Here is an 11,426-nt window from a genome sequence, read left to right as displayed (position 1 = left end):
AATACAAGTAATTTCAGGTCCATGGTGCTATGATCACACATACAGAAATGTTTGGCCACAGGTAGATCCATTCATTTTTCTCTTATTGTAAATTTATGACAACCTTTGACACACTTAGTGCAGAAATTAATGTGTCGCATGGATTTATGTCTTTTTACAAACAATTAAGGAATTTGCAGTTCACACCATGTGGGGTCATCATAACAGAACCAGACCCCAATCAGAGGACAACAAAACATTCACTCCTAATCTAGGAACTTTCCAATATTTATGGACACAAATGTTTATCACTTATCACTCTCCCATGATGACAGTTCTGTGCTGTGTTGTGTATAAATATGTGATTCTTCAGAATTTGCTTTAGACTGTGCCTGATGAAGAGACGTGAGTAGTCTCGAAAGCTTGCAATTTGTTACCATCTTTTCAGTTAGCCATTAAAAGGTATCAACCACTGAGGACTCTCAATTCTAAATATTTTTCTATCTACTGGCTAAGGCTAGTTTCACACTAGCGTTTTGAGGAGCTGCGGACTTCCTACGTGAAGCCCCGCCCTCGGCCACATCTCCGCTGCTAGCTCCACCTACTTCTGCATGCAGCCTGCCTATCTATCTTTAACATTAGGTACGCAGGTTGTGCGGCTATATGCGGATGCTTCCGCATGCGTCGTTTTGATGATGCGGAGAAAAAAAGAAATTGCAACCAGCTGCGTCCTACGCTGGTCACCGCATCGTCAAAATGACGCATGCGGAAGCATCCGCATACGGCCACACGACCTGCGTACCTAATGTTAAAGATAGGTACGTAGGCCGCATGCAGAAGTAGGCGGAGCTAGCGGTGGAGGTGCGGCGGAGGGCGGGGCTTCACGGAGGAAGTCCGCAGCTCGTCAAAACGCTAATGTGAAACCGGCCTAACACGGTACCAAGATATATATCTTTCCTGTATCATTAATTGAAAGTGATCTCTCTTGGCAATGTCAGAATATATTATTTCTAATGCAAAGGACATCTAGCTCTGTTCATTCTGGGTTATAAATTAAATACAAAAGATTTACGCTGAAAATGCGGTAGGAGAGCGTGACGACAAAAGGGACCATGCATAAGAGTGTAGGTTTAAATGCCATGCAGGGTCTGCAGAAAGCTGGGTTACATTGATATATTCCAAATGGATCACTGTTTTCCATTTGAGGCCACTTTGGTTGATCAGATCATTTTCGATCCTTCTGTCTGCTGATAACATATCATTGAGAGCTTAGAATAGTCACCTGTGCGTTATATAGCATTCACCTGAAGGTCAAGTAATTCTATATTTTGTAGACCATCATTTATTCAAGTAATTCTTTATTTTGTAGACCATCATTTATTCAAGTAATTCTTTATTTTGTAGACCATCGCTTTGGGTATTTTTCCCCGTCCTAGATGATTGTGACCAATGACAATATACCTATCGCATGTGCGGTTATTTGATAGCTCCGAGCCACAATCACAACATGCAGCTTGAGCTGTGAATGAGACTGAGCGCCTACACAGCAGCAATCCTCCATTTTGATGGCAGCCTAGTTTCCATAGGAACTGAGGGAGGGAGATTGCAGTTCCAGGCTCCATGAGCTCATTCTCTGTCTGCCTCCCTAGAAGAAGGAGGGAGGGGCGGCTGCTTGCCCACCCATCCATCCAGCCATCCTCAGCATCATCACATCCCCAGCTGCAGATGTGTGGCTTATACTGTCAGCCGCAGGAGCAAAATGGATTCAGGACTGAGACAGCTCAGCTTTCCTCTCTGCCAGACCTCAACATGGTGAGTCCTAATATAGCTCCTCATTCCATGTTTTCTTTTGGCTGCGTTGTCATTGTCATCGGCGTAGGTGCCATGTACAAGAATGACTGATCAAGAATGCCAGGCTAAAATGACAGCTTGCTGCAATCGGAGCATTTCCATAGAAGAATGACCCCCGTCGTATATTATTTAGCACTGCAATGGTCACTTGAAGGGTAATGATGGCAGCGATTGTAGAAATCGGGCTGGGCCTCACCTTCATTTTCATCTGGAAGACACAACATCCCCAGGGAGTTGCAATGAATTCATAATTCTGGCATGTGCCACAATTTTTTTCTATTTTCTCTCATCTCCTCTGCTGTTATGACAATACAACAAACCTGATCCAATGTCACTGCATAGATGGTTGTATAGGCTGGACTATATGGTAATTTTATGCACAGAAATCCTATAGTACGGTTAGTTGTTGAGGTTGTTCAATGGAATCGCTTGCTACAATGTCAATCGTTTATTATGACGAGAGCCCAGTAGGCCATCATCTGACATCCTGACATTTCACGTGATATTTTATGCATGAGATGCCATCAAATTGCATGTTATCAGTGGACGTGATATCCTTGAATGGTGTCGCCGATAGCTTCCAATCAGATTTCCTTTTTGCATTTTTGGGCAATCCTCTTCCCAATTGGCATGTGCCCCTAGCTATATCAGAGGTGCTTGGTGGCATCCCAGTATTAATGTAGGCTATATTCCGATAATCAGCATAGGCACAGTAGATCAAGATTTGCCGCACTAGTCAAAATATTCATCGTATGGTTTGTGATTGTAGGTTTATGCATCACGTGCTTGTTTTTTTACTGTAGCCTATTGATTTTTGCTAATAATATTGGCTTGGCACTGTGCAGTGAATGTCGCGGAGAGCACACAAAGCCTCAGCAAATACGGTCCTCCTATATATCGAGTTGACTTCAGTTTTTTCAGGCCTTGATGCTTACTCCTTGGCCTATTGAGTCACAAGGGGAATAAATCTTAAAATGGTGACCCTTATTATACAAAATCCCTGGCCAGGATGTTCATTTTTTTATCATGTTCACTTAATACAGTAGCATACAAAAAGCAAAAATGCTGGATTTCTACATTTTGTCCATCCATAGAGTGAAGGTCTACAAAATGAAGGTTTATTCACAGATATACTTGTAATCCTATTGTTAGGGAATTTGCTCGTGATTTCTACATATCTTTCAATTTGCACGGTTTTCCTATACATTTTGGTATTGGATCACTTGTATTTTATGACTGACCTGAACAGGGATCGCCTTGGCAGAAGTACATATAATATACTGTATAAGGTGTGTGTTTTTGGTAGGTCAAATGTCTAACATACCGTACGTCCGTTTTTCACTGAATATTCACAATTTGCAAATTTATTTCATATCACGTCGTTGTCAGAACTGCCACCCCCAACAATAAGCATTTTTATAATTGGCAAATATATATAATATTTCAGTGAGAGATAGAGAAAACACGTCGACTGCCTTTTATCCCAAGTGAAAACATCCTGTTTCCTCCACGTTCTCCTTAAAATCAGTCCAGATCTGCTCTCAAAATTTTTTTTACAAAGAAATGAAATCAAAAGAAAGAAATACATTAGTTGTAGTTTCTGCAGCCCCCTAAAAATTGTACAAAAATTGCTTAGACCCTTCCTACAAAAATTTTACAGTTTGAGAGTCCTCATTGGTCGATACCTTTTAATGGTAACTACAGTTAATAAAAGGTATCAACCTATGAGGACTCTCAAGTTGTAATAGTTTTCTATTTACTGGCTAACACTGTACAAATATATACATTTTTCCTACTACTTTGCTAGTTGTATGGTCTATCTTTGCATGGTGGGAAAAAAGAAAGTGGACGCCACTTCTTTGGAATGTCTCCTGATAGAAAACACTCCAAATTAGACACTGTCTAATCAAAAGGCTGTAAAACGTTTTCAAGAAAAAGTCTTCAAAACAGCTTAAAAAAACGCTTCAAAACTGCTTTATTACTCCAAAAACTCCCCAAAGATGGAGGATTTCCTGAGGTAGTTTCCTCTAGAAAACTCATATTACTTCCTCAAAAAATACTTTGTGTGCACATTGCCCTATACAATCCTTGGAGGGTATATGAAGGTAATGAGGTTATGCTTCATAAACTGGGCAAGGGTATGTTTACAGCATACAATCATTTTTCATTCTTTGCCACAATTTTGGAAAATTGCTGCATTACCTATGCATTTTTAACACAGTATTGGAAAGTAGATGGGAATATTGCAATGTATATGCATTGGGTGAATACGTCCTAAAAGTCTTGACTTCCCATGAGTTCTTTATTTCGGCTATGTCTGTCCCTGAGACATCCCAAATACAGAATAATAGCTTCAGGACTACAAATCATTTCATCCAGGAAATCATTATCATGTATAGTTATACACAAGAGGTTACAGGTTAATTTCCTTCCTTTGACAAAAAAGGCAAAAGCAGGTAAAAAATATTGTACTAAACTGCATGTCCTTTTTCGGCCTGGATACTTATATGAAGATGGCTAGTAAGGCACAGGTCTCGCTGTAGTTTGCCTAGTAAGACAGTAGATAAAGCTTTTCAAAATCCTGTAACAGAAGATTATTAGCCAATCAAGATTCTAGTCATTGGCCAGATCATGTGCTACTATAACGAGCCGTATTTGTTAAGGATAAGATAGATGGCAGAGTTTGGCGGCTACAGATCAGTGTTGAGGCACAATACATGGCAATTCCCAACAAACAGTTAGTTGGGTCACTGTCTCAGGTCAGTCTTTTAAACCAGGTGCCCACAATACAGACTGGTAGGTTAGAAATAGTGTGCAACTGCTTACATAATCCAGGGCCATCTCGATTCAGTGTCAGAGCAGGTCTATGGTGTAGGCGGAGGTCCAAAACCATCAAATGTCACCGTCACTGCTCCTCTGAAAGGTCAACTCCAACGCATCCTCCTCACTACTAATGAATTAGGAGAGGTTTGCCTTGGCTCTGCGTCAATGTGTCTATACCAATGTCTTGCTCTTTTTACTTGTCTCTGGACAGTAGTACAGCTTTCTATCTCCTCTGTTAAAAAGTTGATGGCCTCCACTGCATCACAAGCTCCTGGCTATGTGGAATCCTATGGGGTCTGAGTCTTTCTTAACAAGCATCCCATAGTATAAGGCGAGCTTCTCTGCAGCTCCCTTCTGTGTCTGCTGTGGTCTTCCAACCTGCCTTTATAGTTGAATCACATCCTGCTCCAGAACCCTAGGGGTGGATGATGATTGGACACAACTAACTGAACTGCTCATTGGCTTTTATGCCAACAACGTGTATCACATAATTTATGGTGTATTGTAGGCAAGAAAATGGCTTTAAACAGCACATATCCATATTCACAACATACCATGACTTAACATGGCTTAGAATAGCACAACATACTGTACCTTACTGGTGGTGCACAGCTCAAGGATACATCAAGTTGAAATACCCAATACCCCAGCCTGTTGCTCTGATGGTATCTGTCAGTGTAATTTTACAAAAACAGGATTTTAAAGAGTAAGCTAAGCATGTTATAGTCTTTTGCAAGAAAATGCTGTAACATTCTAATTATGTGGGGTCTGATCTCTCAAACCTCAGCCAATTCCCCAAACAATTGGACTTAGGGTATTTGCCAGTTTCCTTGATGCTCTAAGCAATGCCCTGTGTGAATGGGACTGTGTAGTAATTCATGGCTAGGAGCGTTCAGGGAAAATGTGTGAATGTGCAGTACCACCTTTTCATTGCAGTTGAACACCCACCTATGAGTAAGTCAGACATATGCTAGCAATATACCATCACTTTCTTTATATTAGTCACAGTGGCCCATGCCTATCTGCTCTGAAAGAAAGAGCGCCCAATTTTCATGATCAAAGATACATGCAGTAAAAGTTGGTGCAGTAGACTTTAGTACTCATAAACATGTGATGTGGCTCTAAGCTGTATGAACTGACAGAATGTAAGTTATTGTGCACTAGCATCTTGGAAAAAAAGGTCTTCTCTACTAGAGCAACTGCAACTTGGAGCTTCCCGAGCCGACTACCACTGCCAGTGGCACCCTGCTTTTGGCAGGCACCCACAGAGAGGAGGTAACGACAAGCTTAAGAGGCTGACAGTCCATTGAGGTATGTGGCTAGGTGACTTGACTGTTCAAGCCTAGCTTCTCCAAACATTTCCATAGGGCCAAGAGACCAGATGGTCCCAACCTGGCTTCTCCAAACGTCTCCATGGCAAGAGATGGTCATTGGATCAGATCTGTATTCCACCAGCTGGGGCCATGGTCCCTTAAGCTGACTTCCTGTAGAGTGTTTCAAATCTGTATCCCTCCGGTTGAATTCATGATGTCCTGGCTGTTGTTCTGTAGAGTAATTCTTGTAACAGAGGCTGATCACCCTTTAATAGTTCACAACTGTCCTTCAGGCCATCATCCACAGGTCAGGGGTAAGGAGGTCAACTCTCATTGTTCAAGTATTCAATCAATTTGCATAGTTTTTCCTCTAATGTTTGCAGGTCAACAAACCGCATGGCCTGCTACAATGGGTAATCAACATATTAGCAAACATCAGTTGTTCAATTACCCAGCATCCCTGTCCTCTAAGTATAGCAGCGCAATAATCAATTCAAGAGTCATATGAACAATGGCCTATGCCTCTTCACCCACAGAAGAAAAATATGTCAGGCCTAATTAAGAATGAAAGCTGTGTTGTCACAGTGACACCCATGAGCTCTGTAGATAGTGTAAGTGTACAAGTAATATAGTGATCACCAGTGACATTATACACAAGAGCTTTGTAGGTAGTTTATAGTGTCAGTGTACAGGTAATACAGGGACTCAATGGCGACATTATACACAGGAGCTCTGAAGATAGTATGCAGTGTATAGCTTAAGTATAGACATAAATCCAGTGACTCTCCAGTGACGTCTACAATTAAAGTAATGCATTTTTACTTTTCTTCATCTGTGACAGATGACTAGTGTTGAGCATTCCGATACCGCAAGTATCGGGTATCGGCCGATACTTGCGGTATCGGAATTCCGATACCGAGTTCCGATACTTTTGTGGTATCGGGAATCGGTATCGGATCCATATTAATGTGTAAAATAAAGAATTAAAATAAAAAATATTGATATACTCACCTCTCCGGAGGCCCCTGGACATCACCGCTGGTAACCGGCAGCCTTCTTTGTTTAAAATGAGCGCGTTTAGGGACTTCCATGATGTCACGACTTCTGATTGGTCGCGTGCCGCTCATGTGACCGCCACGCGACCAATCAGAAGCCGCGATGTCATTCTCAGGTCCTAAACTCCTCATTCTAGGAATTTAGGACCTGAGAATGACGTCGCGGCTTCTGATTGGTCGCGTGGCGGTCACATGAGCGGCACGCGACCAATCAGAAGCTGCGACGTCATTCTCAGGTCCTAAACGCGCTCATTTTAAGCAAAGAAGGCTGCCGGTTACCAGCGGTGATGTCCAGGGGCCTCCGGAGAGGTAATTATATCAATATTTTTTATTTTAATTCTTTATTTTACACATTAATATGGATCCCAGGGCCTGAAGGAGAGTTTCCTCTCCTTCAGACCCTGGGAACCATCAGGATACCTTCCGATACTTGGTGTCCCATTGACTTGTATTGGTATCGGGTATCGGTATCGGCGATATCCGATACTTTTCGGGTATCGGTCGATACTATCCGATACCGATACTTTCAAGTATCGGACGGTATCGCTCAACACTACAGACGACCATGACTTCTTCCAGCCACAATTTGCCTCTGCAAAATGTAACACTCCCCACCTTTTCCTCTGCTTATACACTGCACCAGTTGAAGAAGAAATGTGTCACAGTGCCATCCTGGTGCCCTACACAGTAACCATACTGGTGTTTCCTTCCCCCACAGGAGAGAGTCAAAGCTAGGTATTGTTCTGTCATTGATCTGTGGAGATCCTCAGGCTTGGGCATTTTCTCTGCCTGAGGATTGTCAAGTGTTGTCCTCAGTTGACACTTTTTTCTCTGCTCTGGGGTTCATTTATGACGACTCCATTAAAGTTGTTGTTGCTGAATCAATGATCTGCAAGTTGGTTCAGGGAAATCGTAAAATGGAGTTCTACTACTCTTAGTTAAGATATTGGGCAGGGGAAACCTCCTGGAATGACCCAGCTCCATACAGTCAATTCTGCTAGGGTTTTTCTTGCTAGTTACGATATGTGATGGTTTATAGTCCCTCACCATTGTCCCCCATGTCACTAGCAGTGCGTTTGGACCGACATCTTAGGGATAAGAACACATTTGAGGGTGTTTCAGTGACTTCTCCCTCTCATCCTATTGAGGCAGGAGAACCAATGCAAATTGAGGCATGCATAAAGTTCAAGGTGGGAATTGAACTTGGAACACCTGCTCAGTTCTGTCTATACTGTGATCAAATGGGTCATGTAATGATTCAGAGTTTCAGATCCAATAATTAATTTCTTAAAAGTAAAGAGGAAAAAAATCATTAATATGGTTGTAAAAATTTGAAGTTATCTCTTATGCATACTACCGGTTGTTTTTACAAGTGTATTTGGTTACCAAATCTGGAGTTATGGTTACCTCTGGATTTATTGACTCAGGTTCCACCTTAGATCTCATTGACAGTGACTTTGCTATCGAGTGTGGGTACACAGTTTCAACTTTTGGTCATCCTATTCAAGTATCCACAATTGATAATTCTCCCATTAACCAAAGTCATGCTACTTCTAAGGTTGACAACAACGTGTGCATGAGAATGGGAGTGTTACACACATAATCTATTCCATTCATAGTGTTTCCTTCCTTACCAGCTAAAGTTGTGTTGGGCATGCCCTAATTGGTGAAAAACAATCCTACTCTCAGTTGGGAGACTCACGATGACAAGTCTTGGAGGAATGTTTTTCTCCAGTTTATCTAAATTCCTGACATCTATGAGATCTGTTCTTCCAGCTTTTATTCAGGACTTTGAGGATGTTTTTTTCTTAAAGTGAATGTAAAGTTCTTCCCTGGCATAGGTCATATGATTGTGCTATCAAAATTATCCCATGGGCCAAATTGCATATAACTCGTCTGATTAACCTCTCTCTTCCTGAAAGAGATGTCTTGAAAGAATAAATTCAAAAGAGTCTCTCCGAGGGTCACATAATACCTTCTACCTCACTAGTCGGGATTTTTCTTTGTTAAGAAAAAAGATAGAGATTTGCATCCTTGCTTGTATTTTAGATACATTAATAAGATTAACTGTACATAATCCATACCTATTAACTCTTATTCCTTATCTGTTTGATCATCTTGCATGGGTCAAGTGTGTTTCTAAACTGGATCTCAGAGGGGCACATAGCATTATACGTGTTCGACTAGGTGATGAATGGATAAATACACCCAATGGTCACTTTGAAAGTTGGTGATGCCAATGGCCCATTGTAGAATGGATCTGGGTTCAAACCCTTGAGCCTGTGCTTTGTGGTCGGCTTCTCTGTCCCCACCGAGCCACAGCAGATACATCTTTTTTGGGGTGTTTAGTTTGTTAACCTTTCTTCAGTATTTTTACTGTAACAGGGGTTTTCATTTACTCATTTCACTGCCATATCATCTGTTGGGTGCGGCTTTATATACCCCCTGCTGTTATAAAGGCAATAAGCTTAGTACATACTGTTATGAGTGAGTAACTATAGGGAAAGCATTATAGGTGTAATATATTTAGTGCATAACATTTGGGGAAGTTCTTCCATCTACATACTGTAGGGACAGACATGGTTAAAGGTTGGGATTGGCCCATAGTGGGAAGGGCCAGTCCCAATTAAAAGGGGCTGCTTCATGATAGTGACTCAGATAAGGAAGTACAGTAACCAAGTTCAAGTGCAGTGGGCTGTTAGCATCAGCGTTCATGGCAGTGGGAGGACTTACTAGAATCCCTTGCAGACATTCCTTCAATGTCCAAAGCTCAAAGCTCAGTATATGTACTAGGAAGAGTGCCTTATCCTCCGGTGTACAGGGTACGATGTACGTGGAACCACGAGATGGGAGGGTAAGGGATCCCAGGTGTACTGTGACACTGGACAGGAAATTCCCGGGGCTGAGCGAGCCAGTGAATGCGGGGATAGTCTAGGAGGAACGGATAGCGATGCTGAGGGTGTGCTGTGTTAAGGAAACAAGGAACGGGAAGTGTAGTGTACAATACTGCATTTTGCTATCTGATGAACTTGAACTGTCCAGTAAACTTTTGATTGTTGAAACGAATCGGATATCCCTTGATCTACGTGCGGCGGCTCAAGAAGAAGGATGCCTGGAGACTGTGAATGTTTTCGGGATACAATTGAGCGTTATCCACCCCGCACATGACAGCACATTGGGACTGGGACACAATTTTTCTTTAAAGTGCCAGGGCGTTACAGCGTAGCAGCTCGGCCATGGCTACCACCTGGGGTCACATTACATAAGTTAGACCCTGCATTCAGCAGACCATGAGATTTGTATCGGTATATCTGCCACACGAGCACTGTAAGATCGTTACCATATGAACTTATAACAAAGGGACATTTATTACAGATTCTTCTTTGTTAGCTATTATAGTTAATGTCTTATTATTATTTTCCCAGTGATAAATTATATTTGCTTTTGGGTACAGATCTAAAATAATCTGCATGTTTCCTATGAACTTTCCTTGTTGGATACTTATTTAATCATTCTGACCTTCATGGCGCATTGATCTCTTACAAGGTCCTGCTTTACAGACAAAATGTATCTGTCTAAATAATTATATAATATGGAAAACTGAATTCTCCCTTTTTTTCTGGCAATCATGAAAGCGGATATGTCTTTCTTCTTACAGATAAGCGTAGATACCCTAAGCTTTTTTATTGTCTCGTCGAGGCTAATAAACCATTACATGATAAATGCTGCTGATTCGCAGCCTGTGGTATAAGTAGCCCCTAGTAGGTAGAATGCTATTCGAGTTCTTAAACCAAATTAACTACTGAATAATGCAAGATCTATCCCCATGAGTTTTTTCATGATTGTAAACATTAGTAGATACTCACGCCCTTCTATTGCCCTAAATACAAGTGGGTTTTCTTGTCTGATTTTACATGAGCCTAAGGGGCAACACTTAATCACCTATATTTTCCCCACAGCGACATTGATACTTATGGTATTCATAATACAGTTTCATTAGGGTGCTACACAATGGCTTGGTCGTTTGCACTGTTGCTTTGCATCTCCGGGGTCCTGGGTTCAATCCCACCAAGAGCAACAAAGAGTTTGTATGAGTTTCCTCTGGGTACTCCAGTTTCCTCCCACACTCTAAAGACATACTGATAGGCACATTGTGAGCCCCAGTGGGGACAGCAATAAAAATAACTGTAAAGTGCTGTGGAACGTGATGGCAGTATATAAGTAAGCATAATAAATAAATAGGAGGAAAAGTTACAATTGATAAATATAGGATCAATTGTAATTTTAGCTATACGCGGCAAGGCAACCCTTGATAATTTGTAATACTTGTCACATTCTAGGACCACTTACCCAGTTCTCTCCATGAGGCTCAATCTCACACTGCTATTTGCATTTCTCTTCAAGA

At 41.5% G+C, this 11,426-nt stretch overlaps 1 protein-coding gene across 3 annotated transcripts in view; it reads left to right on the top strand.

Moving 5' to 3' along the window:
* Positions 1-1,630: 1,630 nt before the first annotated feature.
* The window catches only part of JAKMIP2 (janus kinase and microtubule interacting protein 2), a 277,234-nt gene continuing 267,438 nt past the window's right edge, over positions 1,631-11,426 (top strand). For all 3 annotated transcript variants that reach the window (XM_069764082.1, XM_069764081.1, XM_069764080.1), the window contains exon 1: positions 1,631-1,791. The gene's annotated coding sequence lies outside the window, so the exon portion shown is untranslated. The remainder of the gene's footprint in view (positions 1,792-11,426) is intronic.

This window comes from Ranitomeya imitator, chromosome 4 (genome assembly GCF_032444005.1).
Source record: "Ranitomeya imitator isolate aRanImi1 chromosome 4, aRanImi1.pri, whole genome shotgun sequence".
Classification (NCBI taxonomy): domain Eukaryota; kingdom Metazoa; phylum Chordata; class Amphibia; order Anura; family Dendrobatidae; genus Ranitomeya; species Ranitomeya imitator.
The sequence above is the reverse complement of the archived record's forward strand: the minus strand, read 5'-3'. Positions and strand labels throughout refer to the sequence as shown.